This window comes from Lissotriton helveticus, chromosome 5_1 (assembly GCF_964261635.1).
Source record: "Lissotriton helveticus chromosome 5_1, aLisHel1.1, whole genome shotgun sequence".
Lineage (NCBI taxonomy): Eukaryota > Metazoa > Chordata > Amphibia > Caudata > Salamandridae > Lissotriton > Lissotriton helveticus.
This window is the reverse complement of record NC_136065.1, coordinates 769191886-769204811: the sequence shown is the minus strand read 5'-3', so window position 1 is coordinate 769204811 and position 12926 is coordinate 769191886.

Below are 12926 nucleotides of genomic sequence, written 5' to 3'. Positions count from 1 at the left end.
GAAATAAAAGACTTGTTTCCTCAGGATTGGGCTTCTCTTACTCATCTTCTAAAAATACAAATTCTTGCAAAGGTGCAACATTGGTAGTTGATATATATTTGTTTAGTGGCAGTAGTGGTGGTGTACCTATAGTGGAAGCTGATGTCGCAGCTGTATCACTTTTGGAAGAGTTTGCTAGCATCCCATCTTTTACAGAACTCCAAGTTTGTAGTAAAAGGGGAGACTTATTTGTCCTTGAATGGGACAAATTATTTCTGCTTTGCTGATGTCTTCTTGATTGACTCCAGAATAGAGAGAGATCATACTGCTCCAATCTGAAGTCACTTTGGCAATGACGATGGGCTGATGAACAAAATTGGCCACATGATGCTTTGTTATTTGGCTAATCAACATCCTCCTGTTCTGCCTTGCACCAGGCAGCAATGACAGGATTATGGTCCTAGTGTCATCAAGGACCCCAAGCTATTCTTCCGAGAAGCAGATTGCAGCACCAGCGAGCAACTGTGTGCCCAGTGTATGGCCTTGAAGCAGATTTTGATGGGAAAGATACTCCCGAGCATATTTAGCAATATTTTGTGCAACACAAAGCAGGAAGACAACTTGCTGCGCTGCTTCAAATGGAGAGGGTAGGATTGTCCCATAGCCCCTATAATATGGCATTTTCCTGCTTTCCCTTTGTACTGGTGTTCTTGTGGCTGCCAATTTCCAATACAGGCACCCTTGCACCATCGTGCAAGGGTGCCTGCAATACAGCCAGGATTATTTTTATGCTGAAAGGTACACCTTCCTGCACAAAAACAATCTCCTGAGGCTTTGTCTTTTCTATGTGTGCTACAAGATGCAGCACATGTGTATGTACTACACATGAGCAACCATGAGTGCAAACTAGTAAAAGAAAATAACACTAACTGTAGGAAGGCGGAATCTGACTATATGGTTACCCCCACTTTTTGGCTGGTGTTTTGCTGGTTTTCGACTTAGTTGGACTGGGACCCTGCTAGTCAGGCCTCCAGTCTATCGGCTTTTTCTAGAAAATGGACTCCATGTACTTTAGGTACATACCAGACTGATTACTGGGTCACCCTTGTGCGCCCCTTTGTATGGTACCTTAGGTACCCAGGGCATAGGGCTGCAGCATGTTTTGTGCCACCCCTGGTTAGCCTTCCAAACTGACACCACAGGTCTGCAATTGCAGCCTGGGTAAGGTGGTGTAATCACCCCTTACTTAGATATAGTATACCTATAGACAAATATTAATCTATACGTCACTCCTATGGCAGGCCTTGACAATCCTGGAGGCAGAGTGTTTGGTTTTGTGTGAGAGGGTGTCCTATCATGAGCCGAGCCCCTCTGCAGCTTTACGAAACATCTCCTTATAGCTGTTCTATGAAATAGCCATACCATATACTCTTAAGTGCATTTCTAATACTCGTGGTTAATGCTAACCTTGGTTCGACTCTATCAAAACATGTTGTGTAAGGTGTTAAACACTTTGGAATACTACCACCCCGCCAATCCTGGCGGCGTGGGTAGTATTCCACCCTTCTAAAGGGAGAAGACATGTAGTTACTGGTAAACCCGGTTAAAATTTAAAAGAGCCTCAGCATCACAAAATGGATGCTGCTGCCACAGACATGAGTCTGCCCTCCTGCTGCTGGACGAAACTTCGGCAGGGGATGCCTGGACAATAGGTTTCCTGTCCAAGGAGGTGCTAGCACCTCCCCAGACAGGCTTTAGTGTATTGGGGCAGGCTGGGCTGCATTCAGTGAATGCTTTTTAGACACTGCCTGGGGCACACAAGGTGCTCCATGCATTTCCCACTTCAAACCAGTTGCTGGGGCACTCTGCCCCAGCTCTGGTGTGAAATTGGATAAAGAGGAAGGGGTGTAACCACCCCCTCCCAGGTCTTCCCATAGGTGGGACCCTAGAGTTAGTCCAACCCCTAAACTTACTATAAGAATAGGAGCCCAGTTCCTAGGACTTTAGAATACCCTGGACGAAACTCTGCAACATATATCTTGGACATTCAAAATTCCATATCTACTGGAAGACTGAAGAAATTTTCCTTGCGGTCAAGGAGTAACCACCCTGTTCAAACAGGCACCAACAGCATCTTTGCCGGTGTGCATTTTTGAGGCTACCGCCGGATCCCAAAGAATCTGCGACACAGGACACGGACTTCCAGACATCTCTGAAGCTGACCTGCGCTCCCAGCAAAGCTGAGACCTGTAGCGGACATGAGAGACGTGGGACTGGAACTCCTGGACATCCTGCATTTTTGCAACTGCACCTACTTCCCGAAGATTACCGAAGTTGTGCATTGGGGTATTTGAAGCCCCTTCCCCGAGCACATTTTGCACTGAAGCTCAGAGACCTACACTCCATGAGTGTCCCGTGGGCCCTCTTTGTGCATTACCGCTTGAGGCCCCTTTGCGGTTCCTAGTCCGTTGGCTAGCGAGCCACACGAAGGGCCTTCTTTGATTTCTTGAGCTTTCCCGGTTGCTCCAGACGTGCTCTCACTCCTCTCCAAAGGAGGAGTCCTTCAGACCTTGCTGGTCTGAACCGAAGCCAATCCGGAATCTGATGCTGCAGCACTCGAAATCCTTTGTGGAACAGCTCAAAACCTGCTCCTGGTCGTCGTCGACGCCTCCTGGTCGTCGTGGCCGAAGAGTCAAGCTTCACCTCTTTCACCTGAAATCACCCGACATCGGCTGGCATCTTCTCCTCGCCATCCTGGTCACTGGCTAGTGACCCAGACTCTGTCCCTTCTGCTTTCGGTTTCTTTAAATCTCCGATCCACCCGGACACTTTTCCTCTGGTCGCCTGCAGGATTTCTTCGCAGCTCTCCATTGGAATCGACGACGAAACCCGACATCAAAAGACATCTATGAACCCGGCTTCCGTGGATGAGGTAACTCGAGTACTCCGGTGCTCCCGTGGGTATTGACTCTCAAAGTGTCTAAGTCTAAAAGGGTTCCTTCGTAGTTCACCTAGAAGTGCCCTTAATCTTTAAAATTGTAACTTGTTCGTTCTCCATAGAAAGTAAATGGTGATCCGCGGCTGTGTTTAGACACTGCACATGTCCCCCGTGGGCCTCCTACATCCTAACCTTTGGTGCTTCTAGGTAGCCCCAGCGGTTCTACAGTCCCTAGGCCTGCTTTCTATCTCTCACGTGGTTCTTATACCACTATTTTAGTATATGGGTTGTGAGGCCCCTAGGGCAAAACGTTTACTGTGCAAATTATCGTATGCTAATTAAGTTCCTTGTATTGTACTTTTACCTCTGACCTCATAAAGAGACCAGAGAGGTTGTGTTTAGATTAAATACATATATATTTGATATATACCTTGTGTGGTGTGCTTTCATTTGATCATTCAAGAGATTATAATTGGCAAAACAACTTACTTAACTCACCTCTAAGTCTTAGCCTGATGTCTGCTCTCCACAGCTACCACTAGGATAGCTTTATATAAGGTTGACTTTAGAACCTACCATCAAAAAGGGTTGTTTGGACTGATGCAAGGCGCCCACTAGAATACTGGACATCATATACCAGGCCAACTTCTCACATTGGTGTGCAGCGTGTGGGATTACAGCTTGCATTGTTTAACCAAATAATCTTGAGAATATCATTTGAAAAATCACATTAAGGTACCAGTAGGTACATATAAATCTAGCTTAAAAAATACATAAGTTCTACTTAACTTAGAAGTTGTAGGTGGTAAGGGCTTTTTTACAACAAAAAATACTCCAAAAGCAACCTATTAAAAGAACAGATAGTTCAATGTAGGTAGCGCACATAGGAAAAAAGGGGGGACCTGTGTGCAAGGTGGGATTAAACACTAACTAGCTAGGGATGTGTTTAATATGCTAACCATATCTGTGTGTATGGAGGGGGGGCAACACTAATTGTTTTTAGTTACCCTCACACACCCTAGTGGTGTCAAGCTTCATCATTGGGTCACCCCGACTCCTATAGGTCGCGGTGGGCTCAACCACAGTGTTGGGAAGCTCTTATGATAATGAAGGCAAAGGGGTATATATAAAATACCTCAATCAGACCCCTGGTATCCCTTTATTCATGGGTCTGGTTGGGTTGTTAAAAAATAAGTAAAAATAGGGTCTGTTTAGGATTTTTATGGTCCTATGACCCTAGTGAAGTGCCGGCATGTTTCAGTCCTTGTAAGGCCATAAGGGTCCCGGACTTTCTTCAGGGCAAGATTCAGTGACCCCCTTATGTGTGGGGATGCTAAAGAGGGGGAGCTCCCTACTCTATCAACGTGGCGAGGGAAGAGTAGCTTCTCCTCGTGTTTATGTGGTACTGTTAGTGAGAAATGCCAGGCTCCATCTGTGGAAAAATGTAGCATATGAGATCTTATCAGAAACAGACATTATCCGAATTCTTGTGTAGAATCCCGTGTGTGGCATGCTGATTACTCAGTGAGCATGCTCGATTTGTGGAGAACACGAGTGCTCTCATTTTATGTCACTCAATCTAGTATATACTGACACTCTCATTATGTGACACCCAATGGTTAGTGTCAAACATCACACACTATTTAGCTCAAATGGTGTGACAGTGTGAAGTGAAGTATTAAAACAGTGGTCGAAGTCTCAATTGCAGTAAAAAAAATCACATAAAACACACATACATACATGTGCTACAGTCGTATAAAGCACTATAGAAATATACATTCATATAATCCATGCAACATTTGATAATTCATATTTACACTTACCCAAATTATGTTGGGCGCAGGCACCTCAGTAAGCGGGACGCTAGGGCATACTCTCCTAATTAAAGTGTAGTTGAGAGTTAGGTATCGATTTAGGCATGAGTGGGTCTAGCGGTAAGCGAAAGGCTCCAGCGGGGCTAAGTATAGCTCGTAGAGATCCGCGATTACTTGAGGAGAATCACTACTTACTTGTTTAGAGGACGCTCCCTAACAGAAATAAACAGTCCTGCTCCCCGGCTTGTAGCTGCTGTGCGAGAATAATTGAGAATGCCAGGAAACGAGCACGAAACACACCAAGGGAATCCCTACTCGAAACAAATAAAAAAACAGAACCACAACAACTAATATGTGTAACCACATTTAATTCCTCGTCAAATCAGATCAAAAAAATCATAAATAAAAAATGGAATATTTTGACGTCCAATAACCTGGAATACGAAAAACCGATGTTTTCTTTTAAGAAAAGTAAGAGTCTAAAAGACTCACTTGTGCATACCAACAGTTTCAAACCAGCGATAAATACACAAACAACACTTTGGAACACTACTCCAGTGATGGGACACTACCTGTGCGGCATGTGTGTGGCATGTGAATTCACTGAACACACCACACATCTAGATCTTGGCCTTAATACACCTTGGGAACAAAGATGCCACACAAACTGCAACTCAGAGGCAGTAATTTATTTGATCAAATGCCCGTGTCAATTGTCCTATGTGGGAATGACTTCCCGCAAGATAAAAATACGTATCAGCGAACATCGCAGTACAATAAGAAGGGCAGTTACTGCTACCAGACTTACTGCACATTTTGTTGAAAAAAGTCACAAGGACACTGATATAAAATGGACGGTGATTGAAAAAGTTAAGCCAGGCATTAACTTACAAAAGGTACTATTAGAGAAAGAACAGAGGTGGGTCTATCGTCTCAAGACTCACATATCGGGCCTTAATGATTCAATACCATGGGCTCAATTGAGAAAATAACATTATGATATGATAGACCGTGAACCACAATGAAACAGTACCAAAATATTCTGGGTCACCTACATATCAGGAACGACGGATACCTGAATAGACCATGTTGAGAACATTAGAAACCTGATCATGAACAAAGTGGAGTGATCGTTTACGTCCAGTCTATAACAAAATGTTCCCCCATATGTACAATCATACGTCTGGTAATTTCTGTTAATGATTGCACCCAACTGTTACCATACATAAGTATTCAAATACCCGTCAATAATATAGGTGACTAGACGCTGTGGCCACATGAAGCACAAACTGGCGAGATTACAAGACACTAGGCGTCCCTTATTGCAATTCTTAATGATTGTACCAATGAGTCAACCACCATATTGCATATGCATTCACATGTCTGTGCGCCATTGAACTATTGTAGCTGGCACAGAATAAACTGATGTGTTCAGTATCCAACATCCGAATTCTAATTACACTTCTAAATAGGCTTGGATAAAAATCAGTTCTTTATTACCATCCACCAAAAGGTGATGTTGTGACAGCAAGGTGGAATACATGTGTGTTGGGACTGTTTATAAATACACATGTGCCTGTAAAAATCAGCTTATGTTATTATTTAACCTAAATTCCCCTTTTTTTCGCGGCACTTCTGGTATTTGACACGAGAAACCAGCCATAATACTACATTCCCCATCATTCTTTGAGGTCGGGGACGCGCCCACTTCCGGTTATGGCGTCACACGCCTGACGCTCAAGACGGAAATAAACAGTGTTTTCACCCGCACTGGCTGGAACAGCAGCTACAAGCCGGGGAGCAGGACTGTTTATTCCGGTAGGGAGCGTCCTCTAAACAAGTACGTAGTGATTCTCCTCAAGTAATCGCGGATCTCTACGAGCTATACTTAGCCCCGCTGGAGCCTTTCGCTTACCGCTAGACCCACTCATGCCTAAATCGATACCTAACTCTCAACTACACTTTAATTAGGAGAGTATGCCCTAGCGTCCCGCTTACTGAGGTGCCTGCGCCCAACATAATTTGGGTAAGTGTAAATATGAATTATCAAATGTTGCATGGATTATGTGAATGTATATTTCTATAGTGCTTTATACGACTGTAGCACATGTATGTATGTGTGTTTTATGTGATTTTTTTACTGCAATTGAGACTTCGACCACTGTTTTAATACTTCACTTCACACTGTCACACCATTTGAGCTAAATAGTGTGTGATGTATTTTTTTGAATTTTTTTTTTTAAACCTTTATTTACGTAAAAGTGTACACCGCTATTCAGCCGAACATCCCGGGGGCACGGCAGCACGTTAAAGACATAGTATCATGGCACACACCGATCATATCTCCGGATAGGTGAGGTTTAATTTTACTTTTAAATCAGGATGAAATCAAGAACGTAAAAAGCTCCAATATAAAGTAAAGAAATGTGGGGATCAGGTGCCGAACCGTAAGATATAATGGGCGGGCCAAACAAGAACTTCCTACATAATTAAGACGATCACAATTAAGACATGGGCACCGCGTCAAAGAGTCAGGATATACATGCATACAATTACTATGAGCACCAATTAGGCGCCCGCCCATTTATACCAATAATGCAACAGCAATCGAGGCACAGATTACGACAGATCAATGAAAACTCGGGGATTAACCCAGTAAACTGATCCCAGTGCAGAGAAAGGAGAAAGTGAAAGGAAAACCAAAAGAGCGAAGAAAAAAAGGCCATAGAAACAAAAAAGGGAAAAACAATAAAACCCCTCCCCCAACCCCCCACCCTGCACCCCTGCAGATGGCTACAGCCTACCCCCCCTAGCAGCGTGCCTGTCGCCCAGTATCTGAAACCCGAAATATAGAAGAGAGAAGAAATATATAAGAGAGAAGAAATATAAAAGCGAAAGAAACATTGAGGGGTCCCCAGTGCAGGCCACGTAGCATTTCAAATACCCCAACGTTGTTACCAAAATGTCAAAGGCACCAACCTAAACAGGATAGCAGTCGCCACTCCAGCTCCACAAGTCACATAGCTAAGATGAAAGCCCCCCCGTGCAGCAACCAAAAGAAACAGATTGCCACTACTCAACCCAGACCCACCCGGCCATAATATAGACATATCCCAGTCCGCTTGGTGCAGGGTCAGACAATCAAAATACCAAAAGTGATGCAAGCAGGTAAGCCCGGAGGAAGGCAGGGAATCTTACAGTACACCAGGACACGACATACTCGAGAGCCGTCCACAGCCCACTTGGCCAGTTCCGGATCAGGAGAACAAAGTCCGGTCCAAAAAGATTAGTCATTTCGCTGCGTCTGGAGTGCATGACGATATCAGCCACCGGAGAAAGAGCATGGGACGAGACTCCAAGAACCGCACACCCGATGGATTCTCCGATACTCCATGTACCCATGGAACCAGGTGTCAGTGTGACGATCCGTTTTGGAACGAACAGGGAGACCCCCAAGTACAAACTCTCGCTTCTCAGCCACAATTAAAGTCACAGCAACACTCCACAGCAGTGTCTCTTCCAAAAACTGTAGTGGGGATCACACAAGCGAAGTCTCCCAGAGATAATACCGGCATCGAGCTTTCTCTTCATTCCAGATGTACCAGGGTTTGAGCACAATGGCAATCCAATCCGGATTGTGTCCTTCCAGCATACAGGGGGGCATCCGATCCTCACCCTCCGATCTTCAGCGCGCGCCACCATCGCCACGGACAGGTACGGCTCAGTGAAGGCGACCGTACAAACCGGGACTCCCAGCATGAGTGCCACATGGGTGCACACCAGAGCAGCCAGCCCGTGATACAGAAAAGAGCACAATACCAACGCCTCCATGTTGCACACAGTGTGGGTGTCATCTCCATTTCCCCGCAGATGGTCACATACTTGCCCCCTGGATCTCTAAAGCGCCGTCAAAAATGTTGTGGATCAACCGGCTCCGATCACCTGGAGTGCGGGATACAAACAGCTGCACGCGGGTCACACAAAGCTCTGTTAGGGAGACAAAGAGCGGTGGCGTGTTTTCCCGTTCCACAAATCAGCAATCGAGGGGGGGGCATGACCGGCATAGAGGGATGGCATAACGCAGATTCACCAGGCTCAACAGATCAAGTGCTGGGTGCATATTCAGAGGTGGGCGGACCTCCATAGCGGTTGACCGGCACCTTCCGGGTCTGTGTGGCCGTTGTTGTTCCATTCGCGGCCAGCAGCCGCATCACGCAGGGTCGCGGCTCCGGGACTCGTGTAGGCCACAATGCACGGGAGGACATATCTTCGTCTTCAGGGCTCGGAGATCAGTTGGAGTCACACACGGAGGGGCAGTGCCCTCTCCGACGTTCGGGAGCCTAGTAGCAGCGCAGAATAGACAGCGGGATCCGGCAGTAGGGGAAGAAGGTCGACGGAGCCCGGGCGACCATCTTGGTCGCTGGTCTGGCTCCGCCCTCTAGTGTGTGATGTTTGACACTAACCATTGGGTGTCACATAATGAGAGTGTCACTATATACTAGATTGAGTGACATAGAATGAGAGCACTCGTGTTCTCCACAAATCGAGCATGCTCACTGAGTAATCAGCATGCCACACACGGGATTCTACACAAGAATTCGGATAATGTCTGTTTCTGATAAGATCTCATATGCTACATTTTTTCACAGATGGAGCCTTACATTTCTCACTAACAGTACCACATAAACACAAGGAGAAGCTACTCTTCCCTTGCCACGTTGATAGAGTAGGGAGCTCCCCCTCTTTAGCATCCCCACACATAAGGGGGTCACTGAATCTTGCCCTGAAGAAAGTCCGGGACCTTTATGGCCTTACAAGGACTGAAACATGCCGGCACTTCACTAGTGTCATAGGACCATAAAAATCCTACACAGACCCTATTTTTACTTATTTTTTAACAACCCAACCAGACCCAGGAATAAAGGGATACCAGGGGTCTGATTGAGGTATTTTATATATACCCCTTTGCCTTCATTATCATAAGAGCTTACTAACACTGTGGTTGAGCCCACCCCGACCTGTAGGAGTCGGGGTGACCCAATGATGAAGCATGACACCACTAGGGTGTGTGAGGGTAACTAAAAACAATTAGTGTTGCCCCCCCTCCATACACACAGATATGGTTAGCATATTAAACACATCCCTAGCTAGTTTTAGTGTTTAATCCCACCTTGCACACAGGTCCCCCCTTTTTTCCTATGTGCGCTACCTACATTGAACTATCTGTTCTTTTAATAGGTTGCTTTTCGAGTATTTGTTTGTTGTAAAATATTCGCTGGGAGGACACACTCCATATATCCTCTTAAATCCCCCAGGACCTCTGGATTAAATTACGGTGGTCCATTGTTTTGTGGGTGGTAAGGGCTTAGCACACCCTGACTACAACTCCTAGAGAGGTTCTAGTAGGAAACCAAGTAGTGTAGGTAGGTGCACACACCACACCTCACTAGTCATGGCTTTAAAAGCAGGGCCTAGTGTGCCTCTGCAAGATGACAGCCTAGTGCTGCCATCTAAATATGACACATTCTCATTCCAGGAGTAAAGGGGTTTGTGTGCCATAAGGAAATTAAAGCAAGGACAAAGTCCCACCACCCAACACCTGATAGATATCTTAGTGGCAGATGATTTATAAAAAAGCATCAGACCCAGATAGACTAGGTAATGGGGATGGGGTACATCCCTCATCTGAAGAGGATCCCAGTGGAGTACCCCACAAGGACTCTGAAGATGATGAGGATGGAGACCAGGCTGGTGTCAATGGACCCAACTTGGGATAAACAGGACTACCTGGAGATGAAGTGGGCCAAAATGGGCTTCCCTCCATCCCCCCACGTAGGCCTGATGGTGTACCTAGAAGGCAAAGTTCACCTTCAGTGGAATCAAACCAATTTGGTTCATCAATAGGGTCCTCTGCCTCATCTCGTAGGAGAAGAACTTCTCCTGAGTAGAGGGAACATGAAGCTAGAATGAGAGAAGTCAAGTTAAGGATCAAAAGGCAAGAGATTGCCTTAGAAAGAGAGAAAAGGAACATTGGAATAGAATCCCCTGGTGGCAGCAATATCCCTACTGATAGGGATAGGTCTTATGACCTTAGAAACCTAAACAAGGTTGTATTTCCCTATCAGATTGGGGATGACATCCATAAATGGATCACTGAACTGGAAACGGTCTGCAAAGTACAGAAGGTACCCCAGGAGCAGTGGGCAGCAATATTGTGGCTCTCCTTTGCAGACAAAGGTAGAGATAAGCTCCTCACTGTCAGAGAAGAGGATGCTGACAATTACAAAGCCCTGAAGAGTGCTCTAATAGATGGGTTTGGCTTAACCACTGAACAGTATAGGTTGCAGTTCAGAGACGCCCAGAAGACACAGACTCAGGACTAGACTGATCTTGTAGATTGTGCTACTAACGCTCTGGAAGGATGGTTACTGGGCAGCAAAGTACAAGACTTTACAGGATTGTAGAATTTGATTGTGGTCCCTTGCTCAATTTGCTGGTTGTTGCCGCTGGAACTCACCTGCCTTGTCCATGGGGACTGCAATGTCGCCCCTGCTGCCACGCACCTCCCGCAATCAAGTTGGCCCAGACGTGGGTGCCGGGGACTACAATTCCCAGCGTCTCCCTGTGGCGACTACCATCAGCGTCATAGCCAAGCGCCAGGAGGCGCTTTAAAAACGCTCTAGGGCTCCCGCAGCGCGGGACGCGTGCGGGCGGGCTGGGGTGCTGCCTGGGCAAAGCCCAGAGCCAGGAGGCGGCAGGGCTGGGCCACCCCTCTTTCATCGGACATTTCAAACTATTCAGGACATGGTCAGTGGTTTTGACTTTCATTATTATTTGCAGTGTTATACATACTTTTATTTTATTTTTTGTGTTTAACTATTTATAAAGCTGTCATGGCAAGGGTAATCATAAGGGGGCAGGCGGCCCAGGGGTTGTAGGCACCTTGGTCGCATTTCTCATGCGGGCTGAGTCTGTCCTAACACATGAAATTGAGCTCACTCGAAGGAGACTCTCCCTAGACCCCCGTCGAGCCTCCTCTGAAACTCTTTGCCCAGTCCATTGCTAATTCCAAATATTCCAACTGACTGTATGTCGCCAATGGTTTCTTTGTCCCCAGTACCCCAACCAAATGACACATCCAATTTAGTCAGTACTCCATCTCCTGTACCCTCTCCCCTGCCAAGATCCTTACACACCAACAAAGATCTGTGCAGACTAAGGATGAGGAGGGCACTAACTCAAATAAAAAAAGGAAAGCGTGTGCATTGCCCCAAACCACGCACCAGGCCAGTAAAGTGGCAAAAACTAGAGGGACTGTTCGGGGTAACAAGGGTGGCCCCCATGTCGCGCCAGCCTTAGGTACCTTGAGCCTATCAGGTGGTAGGGATCTGGCCAATGTTCGACAGGTGTCTAGTGAATTTGAAGACCGCATTATAGCCAAAATTGAAGAGAAATTTGCAGTTATGCTTGATCCCCTACTCACAAAACTGTCCGGCATTGATTCAAGACTGACCAAAATAGAGCAACACTTTTTTTCCCCAAATCCCAAATTGAGTAATGGAATTCCTGGTGGTTTCACTGAACCTAGTCCGGTAACGGCGCACATAATGAGACCGCCCAATATTGAGGAAGGCCGTTGCGTAAATATTGCAGCGCCGGTTCCTATTGTAAATTCCCGAAGTTCAACTACCACTACAGCAAGGCCGGCCCTAGGCGGGAACAGCGGGAGCCTCTGTTGATTAGTCTACATTCATCGATGAGCTGGATATCCTGTTTTTTCAAGAGACTTGGGCCGTGGACCGAATATTCCGCCATGGTTATTTAAACTTTTCCAAAGCTGCAGAACAGGGGCAGCGTGGTAGACCAAAAGGGGGATTAACTACTTGGGTAAGACAATGTGACCAGCTCAAGATGGAGGAGATCTACATTAAGTGCAGGGATATCCTTATAATTAGGCTACAGCAGGCAAATGTTCCAGACTTGCTACTCATTAATGTCTATTCAAGGGGTTTGCAAGGTGGGAAAGCCTCTCCTACGGTAGCACTTTTAGATACTTTTTTATTAGAACACAGAGGTGACAAAAATGTAATAATAGCAGGCGATTTTAACTGGTCATTTGAACCCCTGGATTTTCATGACATAAATTTTAGTGCAGAGAAGGATGCTCAGTGGTCCATTCCTCCGCTGGATCTTCC